The sequence below is a fragment of the Otolemur garnettii genome, unplaced genomic scaffold, assembly GCF_000181295.1.
Source record: "Otolemur garnettii isolate 467f Iridium unplaced genomic scaffold, OtoGar3 scaffold00239, whole genome shotgun sequence".
NCBI classification, from domain to species: domain Eukaryota; kingdom Metazoa; phylum Chordata; class Mammalia; order Primates; family Galagidae; genus Otolemur; species Otolemur garnettii.
This window is the reverse complement of record NW_003852634.1, coordinates 1,417,542-1,431,013: the sequence shown is the minus strand read 5'-3', so window position 1 is coordinate 1,431,013 and position 13,472 is coordinate 1,417,542. Positions and strand designations below refer to the sequence as shown.

At 39.5% G+C, this 13,472-nt stretch overlaps 1 pseudogene across 1 annotated transcript; it reads right to left on the bottom strand.

The window, feature by feature from the left end:
* Window positions 1-267: 267 nt before the first annotated feature.
* LOC105888252 lies at window positions 268-1,636 on the bottom strand (annotated as a pseudogene). The gene is made up of 2 exons (XR_001161810.1): window positions 1,522-1,636; window positions 268-1,374 (listed from the first exon to the last, which is right to left on the bottom strand). The product of XR_001161810.1 is annotated as a syntenin-1 pseudogene (transcript).
* Window positions 1,637-13,472: the final 11,836 nt, after the last annotated feature.

Here is a 13,472-nt window from a genome sequence, read left to right as displayed (position 1 = left end):
GAACTAAAAAAAAAAGAAACACTATCAAAGGCAATCATTCTAAATGTACTTGGTTACATGTTAAAAATGCAAACACCCTGTAGAACTAAAGTAATATGAATAGCACTACTCAAGACGTAGGAGGTGACTGTTTCTCGCACAAAGCTAAGTCTATATCAGTCATCCTAACCACAATGGCTTGTAAAAGCATCAGGTTTTTCCAGTAGAGAAACTATGCTAGGAAAGTCAGAAAATCTCTTGAATGTTTCACATCTGTAAAACCAGGGTAAGGCTGCAACTATCTTGAAATCTGAACAGTTATCAGATGAGATGGTTGGATTCCCAGCCATCCTATGAAACAGAAGGTCCTCATGCAGCATGTGCTCACTGGCTCTGGGAAAGCTTCATATGCATAATATGGAAGTTGCCAAAGAAGGAAACTGGAAAAGATCTGCTACATTTTTGTTGTGCCATGACTTTTAAACTTCAGGAATGGTGTGGTCCATCAGGCTTTTCATAATGCTTGGCGCCATCCATTTAATGATATGTTCAAAGATAAAAGCAGGCATGATTATAATGGTAACTAAAGTTCCAGCTGTTGACAGTATGTCTGCAATTTGAGAGTCCTTCAAAACAATGACATTCTGCCCATTTATTTCACAGATGTTGTGTTCCGTGAGAGGGCCATTTCTGGCTGCAGAACTATCTTTGACTATGGATGTTATTTTTCCATTTTTAAAGATAAAGCCAACATGTCCACTGCTATCTTTGTGCATGGTGATTGTCCGTTCAAAGGGCCTGTCACAAATGGTCATAATAATCTTCTCTCCAAAAGCCTGTTTGAGCACATAGTGTGCTTTATCAGAGCTCCAGCCAGCACAGTTTTCACCAATGATCTGGAGTACCTGGTCCTCAACTCTCAGACCAACCAAAGAGGATGGAGAATTAGCCTGGATCAGCTGAACAAAATATACCATTATCTATCAATTTAAGCCTGAGTCTAATTTTTCCATCTTGATGCTTACACAAAAATGACTTCATGAATCCTTTGCTTAATTTCTGCTCTACAAATTCCAACATCATTACCAGTTATAGGAGCTACCATATAACTCATACTGGAAGGCTTTGCTAACAATTGCCCCTGAACTGATGCTCCAGGGACCATGGCCATATTTTCACGTATTTCTTCTTCATTTAAACTCACACCCATGTTCTGAGAGAGCTCTGGATACAGTTTAGGATAGAGATTTCCATCTTGAGAGACAGGAGCAGAAGCTTCTGAGAAAATTGCTGGGTTGGCAGGATTTGCAGAAAAGGCAGTCTGAACCTGAATTACTTTATCTACCTTCAAGTCTTCAAAAGATGGATAGAGAGAAATTTTTGCAAGATTTGTCTCTTTTAAGGAGAGTCGAAGCTTTGCCCACTAAAGAAACACTTCCTTCCCTTTTCCAAACCATGTGCCAATGAAGACAGCAAGGAAGGTGATTAACAGCTCAGGAAATGCAGAGCATGGGTAGGAACTGTAGCCAATGATTCTCTAACCATCTCGAGATTGTATCCTAGAGAACAAGGATATGACAGATACCAGTTCATGGACGAGTTCAGAGCCTCCACAGAGGCTGCCCCCACAGCCTGGCCTGGCCTCCAGGCTCTGCATGGCCCCTGGGACCCCAGACCCATCAGGACCCACCGGGTCAGGAATTTTTCTTCCATTCTTGAGATACTTTGCTAAGAAAAATATGTTCTATCTCCATCCATGTAAACATGAAGGAGGTAAAGTCTCCATCTTTCTTTAAGGCTGCATAATATTCCATGGTATACATATACCACAATTTATTGATCCATTCGTGGATTGATGGGCACTTGGGCTTCTTCCATGATTTAGCAATTATGAATTGGGCTGCAAAAACATTCTGGTACAAATATCTTTCTTGTAATGTGATTTTTGGTCTTCTGGATGCATACCTAGTACAGGAATTGTAGGATCAAATCGCAGTCTATTTTTAGTACTCTAAGTGTTCTCCAAACATCTTTCCAAATGGGACGTATTAGTTTACATTCCAGCAGTGTAGAAGTGTTCCCCTTTCTCCACATCCACACCAGTATCTCTGGTTTTGGGATTTTGTGATGTGGGCTAATCTTACTGGAGTTAGATGATATCTCAAAATAGTTTTGATGTACATTTCTTTGATTATTAAGGATAATGAGCATTTTTTCATCTGTCTATAGGCCATGCGCCTGTCTTCTTTGGAGAAGTTTCTCTTCAACTCCCTTGCCCACCCTGTGATGGGTTCACGTGTTCTTTTCTTGCTAATACGCTTGAGTTCTCTGTGGATTCTGGTTATTAAACCTTTTCTGGACACATAACCTGCAAATATATCCTCCCATTCTTAGAGCTGTCTGCTTGCTTTACTTACTGTGGTCTTGGTTGTGCAGAAGCTTTTTTTATTTTGATCAAATCCCAGTAGTGTATTTTTGATGTTGCTTCAATTGCCCGAGGGGTCCTCCTTATAAAACTTTCTCCCAGGGAGATTTCTTCAAGTGTTTTCCCTACACTTTCTCCTAGTATTTTTATAGTTTCATGTCTTAAGTTTAAATCTTTAATCTAGTGAGAGTCTATCTTAGTTAATGGTGAAAGGTGTGGATCCAGTTTCAATCTTCTACAGGTTGCCAGCCAGTTTGTCCAGCACCATTTGTTAAATAGGGAATATTTTCGCCACTGAATATTTTTAATTAGCTTGTCAAAGATCAGATAACAGTAACTAGTTGGGTTCATCTCTTGGTTCTCTATTCTGTTCCATGTATCTACTGCTCGGTTTTGTGCCAGTACCATGCTGTTTTAATAACTATCAATTTATAGTATAGTCTAAGGTCTGGTAGCATGATTCCTCCTGCTTTGTTTTTATTTCTGAGTAATGTCTTGGCTATTCAAAGTTTTTTCTGATTCCATATAAAATGAAGTATTATTTTTTTGAGATCTTAAAAGTATGACAGTGGAGTTTTAATAGGGATTTCATTAAAATTGTATATTGTTTTAGGTAGTATAGACATTTTAACAATGTTTATTCTTCCCACCCATGAGTGTGGTATGTTTTTCCATTTGTTAATAATTTTGGCTATTACTTTTCTTACAGTTTCATAGTTCTCTTTATAGAAATCATTCACACCTTTTGTTAGGTAAACTCCCAAATATTTCATCTTCATTGGGACTACTGTGAATGAAATACAGTCCTTGACTGTTTTTTCAGCTTGACTATTGTTGGTGTATATGAAGGCTACTGATTTGTAAGTGTTGATTTTGTAGCCTGAGATGCTGCTGTATTCCTTGATCACTTCTAAGACTTTTGCAGTAGAATCCCTGCTGTTTTCCAGATATACAATCATATCATCTGTGAAGAGTGAAAGTTTCATCACTTCTGACCCTATATGGATACCCCTGATCACCTTTTCCTCCCTAATTGTGAAGGCTAAAACTTCCATTACAATGTTAAAGAGCAATGGAGACAATGGGCAACCTTGCCTTGTTCTTGTTCCTGATCTGAGTGGAAATGATTTCAATTTAACTCCATTCAATACGATATTGGCTGTGGGTTTGCTGTAGATGGCCTCTATCAGTTTAAGAAATGTCCCTTCTATACCAGTTTTCTTAAGTGCTCTGATAATGAAGGGATGCTGGATATTATCAAAAGCTTTTTCTGCATCAATTGAGAGAATCATATGGTCTTTGTTTTTTAATTTGTTTATGTGATGAATTATATTTATGGATTTACATATGTTGAACCAGCCTTGAGACCCTGAGATAAAACCCACTGGGTCGTGGTGTATAATTTGTTTGATGTGTTGCTGGATTCTGTTTGTTAGGATTTGAATGTTGAATATTTTTGCATCAATATTCATTCATGATATTGATCTATAACTTTCTTTTCTTACTGGGTTTTTTCCTGGTTTGGGGATCAAGATGATGCTTGCTTCACAGAATGTGTTGGGTAGTATGCCTTCTTTTTCTATATTTTGGAAAAGGTTAAGTAATATAGGTAGTAGTTCCTCTTTAAAGGTTTAGTAGAATTCTGATGTGAAATCATCTGGTCCCAGGATTTTCTTTTTAGGGAGATTTTGTATAATTCATGCTGTTTCAGAACTTGATATAGGCCTGTTCAACATGTCCACTTCATTCTGGCTAAGTCTTGGAAGGTGGTATGTTTCCAAGTATTGGTCAATTTCTTTCAGATTTTAATATTTCTGAAAATAAAGTTTCTTGTAATATTCATTAAGGATTTTTTGAATTTCTGAGAAGTCTGTTGTTATTTCATCTTTACCATTTCTGATTGATGAAATTAGAAATTTTACTCTTTTCTTCCTAGTTATGTTGGCCAAAGGTTTATTTATTTTATTGACTTTTCCAAAAAACCAACTTCTTGATATATTGATGTGTTATATAATTCTTTTTTTCAATTTTATTTAATTCTGCTCTAATTTTGGTTATTTCTTTTCTTCTGCTGGATTTGGGATTGGAATATTCTTCCTTTTTCAGTTGTTTGAGATGTCCCATTAAGTTGTTAAGTTCCTCTCATTCCATTTTCTTGAGGTAGGTTTGCAGTGCTATAAATTTCCCTCTTAGGACTGCCTTAGTAGTATCTCAGAAGTTCTGATAATTAGTGTACTCATTATTGTTTTGTTTCAAGAATTTGGTAATTTTCTTCTTGATCTCATCTCTGACCCACCTATCATTCTATCATTCAGCATAAGATTATTTAGCTTCCATGTTTTTTGTATGAGTCTTCAGATTCCAGTTTTACTGAGTTCGACTTTTATTCCATGGTTGTCTGAGAAGTTGCAAGGAGTAATTTCTATTTTTTTAAGTTTGCTGAAGTTAGACTTGTGACCTAAGATGTGATTGATTTTGGAGTATATTCCATGGGCTGATGAGAAAAATGTGTATTCAGTTTTGTTAGGATGAAATGTTCTGTAGATGTCTGTTAAATTCAAATGTTGGATGGTTAAGTTTAAATCTAAAATTTCTTTGCTTGGCTTCTTATTGGAAGACCTATCCAATACTGCCAAAGGAGTGTTGAAATCTTTGACTATTATGGAGCTGGAAGATATGAAGTTGCTCATGCCTGTTAGAGTTTCTCTTAAAAATTGAGCTGCATTCTGATTTGGTGCATAAATATTAGTAATTGAAATCTTATATTGAGTATTACCCTTATCAAATATAAATTGACCATCCTTATACTTGCTTACTTTTGTTGGTTTAAAGCCTATTGTATCTGTAAATAAAATTGCAACACCTGCTTTATTCTGCTTTCCATTTGCCTGGAAAATAGATGACCATCCCTTCATCCTGAGTCTCTATTTATCTTTTAAGGTAAGATGAGATTCTTGTATGCAGCATATATCTGGCCTGAGTTTTTGTGTTCAGTCAGTCAACCTGTGCCTCTTTAGGGGAAAATTTAAGCCATTCACATTAATTGAGATTATTGATAATCCTGGTAAAATTTTGGGTGTCAAGTTTTTCCAATGTCCAGTGGTCATTTTTAGTCCTTTTGCCACTATGTAAATTGGAATTTGATCAAAAGTTTTTGACTGCGTTTACTTTTGTGGTTGAGGATTACATTGGTTATTATGGAGGACAGGTCTGAGAATATCCTGGAGTTATGGCAAATTTCTTCAACATGTGAATGTCATTAAAGGATTATTTCTCTATCATAAATGAAACTCAGTTTAGCTGGATACAGGATCCTGGGTTGCAAGTTGTTTTGTTTTAGGAGATTAAAAGTCAATGACCACCCTCTTCTAGCCTGAAAGGTTTCAGCAGAGAGATCTGCAGTTATTTTAATATTATTCCCATTGTAGGTTATGGTTTTCTTACATCTGGCAGATTTTAGAATTTTCTCTTTCATATTAACTTTAGTGCAATTAATTATGATGTGCCTGGGGGATGTCTTATTTGGGTTGAGATGTTCTGGGGTTCTGAAACTGTCTGCTATCTGAATTTCAGAATCTCTTGGCATATCTAGAAAGTTCACTTTCACAATTTCATGAAGAAGGGCCCCTGTGTTTTGTGAAGCAAATTCGTCGCCCTCAGGGATTCCTATAAGGTGAATATTAGTTTTCTTCAAATTATCCCAGAGCTCTCTGAGAGAATGATCCGTTTTTGCTTGCCATTTCTCTTCCTCTGGGAGAGCTTGGGCGCATTCAAAAGCTTTGTCTTCAGTGTCAGAGATCCTTTCTTCTACCTGCTTCATTCTGTTAGCGAGGAATTCTACCATATTTTTCATATTTTTGAGGGCTGCAAACTCTTGCCTCAATGTGTCAAAATATTTGGTCATTTTTTCTTTGAAATTGAATTCTTGAGATATCTTTTGAATAATTCCTTGAAATTCTGATTTTTCTCCTTTCCTTCATTCTGTTGATCTTATTTACTATCCAGACTCTGATATCGATTTCTGACACCTTAGCCATCTGTTTATGGATGGGATCTTCAGTTACATGTGCCATATCCTTCCTTGAGAGAGATTGATCTCTGGTTATTCATGTTACTGGAGTTTTTCTGCTGGTTCTGCCCCATGCTTAATTTATACCATTTGGCTAGATGAGCAGATAAGGAGAAGTTGGGTTGGGGTCTCCAGGAGTAGTGATTAACTAGCCCTTTTCCCAAAGGCTGGGACTCATGTCTGTACCTTTTCTCCTAGAGCTTTGCCAAGGACCCATACAGTCCTATGGCCTGAGAAGCTGGGTGCCTCCTTGGTTTGGTGGGGCTACGTAGCTCTGTCTTGCTTTCAGCTGGTCTTTGTTGTACCGTAGTAAATCAGTTACTCTGGGTTGAAGTCTCAGCTGTGGAAAAATACCAGCAATTAAGTCACCCCGCTCCCTACAGGCAATAATTGGAAAAGGAAAATCACACCTTCCCACAACCACACACATAGAGTACCAGTTTGGATAGTCCTCGGGTCATTGGCCCAGTTCAAGAGGTCCAAATCAATTGACCCAGTCAGCATTAGTTTCAGGTGGGGAAGTTCAAAAGGTCTCTGACAACTAGATAGCAGGGGTCTGCTGGCAACTCAGGTACGACTGCCTCTGGTGCCCCTTGAGGTCGGAAGGAGCAACCTAGCAAATAAATTAGTCTGGAAAGGTTGATGCCTCCTTCCCCACCTTGTACCTCTGTTACACCCAGTCATTGGTAATCCCACAGGGCTATGACCCAGTTCACCCCAGTGAGCAGATGCCCCAGGGGTTTACACCTGCCTGAGTCAGAGGAAGATCTATGTCTCTTCAGCCAGGTCAAAGTTCTTGGCCACTGTCTGGCAGGGGGAGGTGAGGCCTGACAACCTCGGGTGCTTAATGGAGGCTGGGGTGGTTCACTCAGTTCCAGCCCTGCCCCTGTTTGATGTTGCTGGCAGAACAGCACAACTTCACAGAGTTTGTTTCTGTCCCGCTATCAGACGCTACTTGAGGTGATAGAAACCACAACTCTGTTCCGGGTAGCGGCAAGCAATTAGAGCTCACCCTGAGCTGTCAGTTCCAGCCTCTGCCTGCCTGCCTTTGTGTTAGCTATGATCCCCTCAGGGCTGAGTGCATCTTAGTCTCAGTAAAGCAGTCCCTTGGGTCATCCCTGCCCTGGAAGTATGCCGTCTCTGCACGTGTGAATTCTAGTCCCCGCGCTCAGTTTACTCACTTCCCAGAATTGTCTGCCAGTGGCTGCCACTGGAGAAGATGCCTGGCTTCCTCTGGTTGCCTTGAGAGATAGGTGTGTCTGTCCAGGATAGCCCCAGGGGTATAAGCCTTATTGTTCCCACTGCTGCTATTTTTCTGTGCCTGGGCGCCCACCGCAGCTCCTGTATTGTTCCCTCTCAGCTGACCATCCTCTCCTTACTCCCATGCCACAGAATCAGCACTGTCAAGCAAGGGCCCTTCTCCTTCCACTCCTCTTGAGAAAATGCCCAAGAATCTGGACTCCATGGGGGACAGGCTTCCAGACCTTGGGGTGAGAGAGGACCGGAGTGCTGGGAGTTCAGAGTTGCAGGTAGAAAATATATACAGTTTTATACAGTTTTATGCGTGGCAGGAGAGTGCCATGGCACCCTAGTATGGGTAGGAGGTCCAGTTTTTAGAGGATCTCTCCCATGGGTTTGAATGGGAGGATGTTTGAACTCTGCACTTATTTGTATGAAGTTTACTACAAGCCCTTCTCATGGGGGAGGGGACTCCTGTCCACTTGGTGATGGATTTAGTGTCTTTTGTTTTTACCTTTGGGGTTGTAGCTTGCCTCAGCAGGGTTGGTGTGTGTTCTTAAACTTTCTCTCTTGGCTCTGCTCCAAACCATCAGTTTACTTGCTAAACTTCCATCTTTTAACTCTCCTTCTGGATGGGAGCCTCAGTGGAAAGCTGGCTGCAGTCCACCATCTTACCTCTTTGTTTATGTTTTCAAAGAACCAGCTTTTGGTTTCATTGATCTTCTGAATGATTTTTTTTCAAATTTCATTTAGTTCTGTTTTAATTTTGGCTATTTTTTTTCTGCTGCTGGGTTTGGGGTTGCTTTGTTCTTCCTTTTCCAGTTGCTTGTGATGACCCATTAGGTTATTGACATCATCTTTTCTGTTTTATTGATAAGGGCTTATTTATGAGCAAAGGCAGTCCTAAGAGGGAAATTTATAGCATTGAAAGCTCTCATCAATAAAACAAAAAAGATGATGTCAATCATCAACCCACAGGTTTTGATAATCTGTGTCTTCATTATCATTTTGATCCAAAAATTCGATCGTTTCTTTCTTAATCTCATCTTTTATCCATCTATCATTCAGCCTAAAGGTTATTTCATTTTCATGATTTTGAGTATGAAGATTACTGTAGCTTTTGAGTTCAACTTTTATTCTATGGTGGCCTGAGAAGATACAAGGAATAATTTCTTTTCTTTTAAACTTGTTGAGGTTAGACTTGTGTCTGAATATATGATTGATTTTGGAGGATGTTCTATGGGCTCAGGAGTAGAATGTGTTTTCAGTTTTATTAGGATGAAATATTCAGTAAATGTCTGTTAAGTTCATTTGTTCTAGGGTCAAGTTTAAGTCTGTTATATCTTTGTTTAATTTTTTTAGGAAGATCTATTTAGAACTGACAAAGGGGTATTAAAAATCTCCAACTATTATAGTGCAAGAAGATATCAAATTGTTCCTATCCATTAGGGTTTGTTTTATAAATTCAGGATCATTTAGGTAGGGTGCATAAATGTTAATTAATTAAATCTCTTTGTATTGAGTGTTTCCCCTTGACAAATATGTAGTCTTTCCTTATCTTTGTTGGTTTAAATCCTATTTTATCTGCAAATAAAATTTAAACTCCTTCTTTTCCTGATTTCCATTTACCTGTATTATAGATGTATATCCCTTCACTCTGAGTCTTTTTTTATCCTTTGAGGTATGGTGAATCTCTTGTGTACCACAGATACCTGGGCTGGGTTTTGTAGCCAATCAGCCAAACTGTGCCTCTTTAGATGAGAATTTAAGCCATTCACATTAATTGAAATAATTTATAGGTATGGCAGTGTTTTGGCCTCTCAAAGGAAGAACATTCCAATCTGAAACCCAGCAGAAGAAAAGAACCAAAATTAATAAATCAAAAAGTTGGTTTTTTGAAAAGGTCAATAACATAGGTAAACCTTTGGCCAGCCTAACCACGAAAAAAAAAAAGCAAAATCTCTAATTTCATCAATCAGGAATGGTAAAAACGAAATAACAACAGACCCCTCAGAAATTAAAAAAATCCTTAATGAATATTACAAGAAACTTTATTCTTGGAAATATGGAAACCTGAAGGAAATTGAATAATACTTGGAAGTATGCCACCTTCTAAGACTTAGCCAGAATGAAGTGGAAATGTTGAACAGGCTTATATCAAGTTCTGAAATAGCATCAACTATACAAAATCTCCCTAAAAAGAAAAGCCTGGGACCAGATGGCTTCATATCAGAGTTCTACCAAATCTTTATAGAGGAACTAATACCTATATTACTTAACCTTTTCCAAAATATAAAAAAAGAATGAATACTACCCAAGAGATTCTATGAGGCAAATATGACCTTGATCCCCAAACCAGGAAAGGACCCAATACGAAAATAAAATTAGGGAGTGAGGGGCAAGATAGCCAACTGGTGCCGGCCTCCAACTGACGCTCCTGTCCAGAGGGAAGGAGAGTGTCCAGAAAATACCCAATAAATTTGAAGACTGGGAGCCCAGCAGAGAGAGAAGAGTGATATCTGCAGGACACCTCTGCTGAGGCAAATTGCAACTCCAAGAAAGCAATCTTCAGGTACATAATGCACCCCAAAGGAAAAGTCTCCGTCCCCTCCCCCAAGAAAGTTGTGTTTTTCTCTTTGTTTTCTCTTCTTTTGCTCCTGTAAGTTTTCTATAAACCAGTGGTGAACTGAGGACCTATTATCTCACCCCACGTTTGACAGCTACAGGAACTTGGGTCTACTCCCCTAAATGGACCCTCTTGAGATTCTGAACATTCTCTCCCCAGGCAGAAAAAATTGAACTTACATTTTCACTACCATTTTGAATTTCCGGTCCACCCTTCCCCCCTTGCCTGCAGAGACACTGAGGGGAGACCCAAGAGCAGGGTTCCCACCCCTGTGGGACCAGTTGCCCTGTCCTGGCCCTACAGTGGGAGAATTGTTGGAGCTGTGCACTCCATGGGTTGAGGCATGGGGATCCCTGCTCCTCCCACCACCCCAGCCAGGATCCCCAAGGACTGATAGAGCCGCACATTCCGCAGGCTGCTGCAGGGACGATGCCTGCTTTTCCTGCCACTCCCACTGGGCCTAGAGCCCTGCATTCTGTGGGTGGCAGCACAGGCAGTCCCTGCTCCTCCTGCCACCACTGCTGGGTGCCCCGAGGACTGCTAGAGCAGCGCATTACATGGGCAGTGGCAGGGGCAATCCCACATCCTGCCACCACCACCCTGTGTCCTGAGGACTGCCAGAGCTGCACACATTTCGCGGGTGGCAGTGCGGATGATTCCAGGTCCTCCTGCCACCCACACTGGACCTAGAGCTGCCTGTTCCACGAATGGCAGTGGAGGCAATCCCTGCCCCTCATGCCACACCTGCTGGGTGCCCCAAGGACTGCTAGAGCTGTGTGCTCCCAGCACCCCCAGCCAGAGTCCCGAGAACTTCAAGAGGGCAGTCAGTTGAGAGGGAAATACACTGGAGCAACGGTACCCCTAGGCAAAGAGTAGCAGCTGCAGCAGTGAGAACAATAAGGCTCACACCCCTGAGGTTTTTCCAGACAGACATGCTCTGTCTCTCTGGGCAACCAGAGGAAACCCATATCTTCTCTGGTGGTAGCCACAAGTGTAACAGTTCTGAGACAGACTCCAAACAGTGAAAAATTCAGCATGGGGCACAATCAGCAGAAAAACTCAGGCAACATGAATAATCAGAGTAGATCAACTCCTCCAAGGAAGGATATAGCAGATGCAATTGAAAATCCCATCTATAAACAGATGGCTGAGATGTCAAAAATTGAGTTCAGAGTCTGGATAGCAAATAAAATTAACAGAATGGAGGAAAGGATGAAATTCAAATTTCAAGAAATTATCCAAAAGATGTCTCAAGAATTCAATGATTTCGAAGATAAAGTGACCAAAGATTTTGATACATTGAGGCAAGAGTTTGCAGCCTTCAAAGATCTGAAAAATATGGTAGAATCCCTCCATGACAATGGAAAAGGCAGAAGAAAGGAAATCTGACATTGAAGACAAAGCTTTTGAATGTGGCCACCCAATCAAGGAGGAAGAGAAATGGTGAGCAAAAGCAGATCATTTTCTCAGAGAACTCTGGGATAACGGGAAGATAACTAATATTTGCCTTACAGGAATCCCCGAAGGCAATGAGATTGCTTCACAAAACACAGAGGCTCTTCTTCATGAAATTATGAAAGAAAACTTTCCAGATATGCCAAGAGATTCTGAAATTCAGATAGCAGACAGTTTCAGAACCCCAGGATGACTCAACTTGAATAAGACATTCCCCAGGCAGATCATAATTACCTTCACTAAAGTTAATATGAAAGATAAAATTCTAAAAGTAGCTAGATGTAAGAAAACCATAACATACAAGGAGAAGAACATTAGAATGACTGCAGATATCTCTGCTGAAATGTTTCAGGCTAGAAGAGGGTGGTCATTGACTTTTAATCTCGTAAAACAAAACAACTTGCAACCCAGGATCCTGTATTCACCTAAAATGAGTTTCATTTATGATGGAGAAATTAAAGATTTTAATGACATCCACATGTTGAAGAAATTTGCCATAACTAAACCAGCTCTTCAGGATATTCTCAGACTGATCCTCCATAATGAACAGCGCAATCCTCCACCACAAAAGCACACTGACTCAGAAACTTTTGATCAAATTCCAACTTCCCCAGTGGAGAAAGGACTAAAAATGTCCACTGGACTTTCAAAAAACTTGATACCCAAAATTTTACCAGGCTTATCAATATTCTAAATCAATGTGAATGGCTTAAATTGTCCTCTAAAGAGGCACAGATTGGCTGACTGGATACAAAAGCTCAGGCCAGATATCTGATGCTTACAAAAATCTCATCTTACAATAAAAGATAAATATAGACTCAGAATGAAGGGATGGTCATCTATATTCCAGGCAAATGGAAAGCAGAAAAAAGCAGGTGTTGCAATTTTATTCACAGATATAATAGTCTTTAAACCAACAAAAGTGTGCAAAGATAAGTATGGTCACTTTACATTTTTTAAGGGTAATACTCAGTATGATGAGATTTCAATTATCAATATTTATGCACCCAACCAGAATGGACCTCAATTTATAAGACACATTCTAATAGACATGAGGAACTAGATTTCTCCCAGCTGCATAATAGTAGGAGACTGTAATACTCCTTTGGCAATGTTGGATAGATCCTCCAACAAGAAGCTTAGTAAATAAATTTTATATGTAAACTTTATCATTCAAAATTTGGATTGAACCGACATCTACAGAACATTTTAATCTAACAAAAACTGAATACACATTTTTCTCATCAGCCCTTGGAACATACTCCAATATTGATCACATCTTAGGTCATAAGTCTAACCTCAGCAAATATAAAAGAATAGAAATTATTCCTTGCATCTTCTTAGACAACCATGGAATAAAAGTTGAACTCAGTAACAACAGGAATCTGCAGACTCATGCAAAAACATGGATGCTAAACAACTTTATGCTGAATGATAGCTGGGTCAGAGATGAGATCAAGAAAGAAATTACCAAATTTTTGGAAGAAAAAAATATAAAGACAAAAATTATCAGAACCTCTGCGATACCACTAAGTCAGTACTAAGAGGAAAATTTATAGCACTGCAAACCTTCCTCTAGACAACAGAAAGAGAGGAAGTTAACAACTTAATGGGGCATCTCAAGCAAATGGAAAAGGAAGAATATTCCAATCCCAAACCCAGCAGAAAAAAAAAGAAAT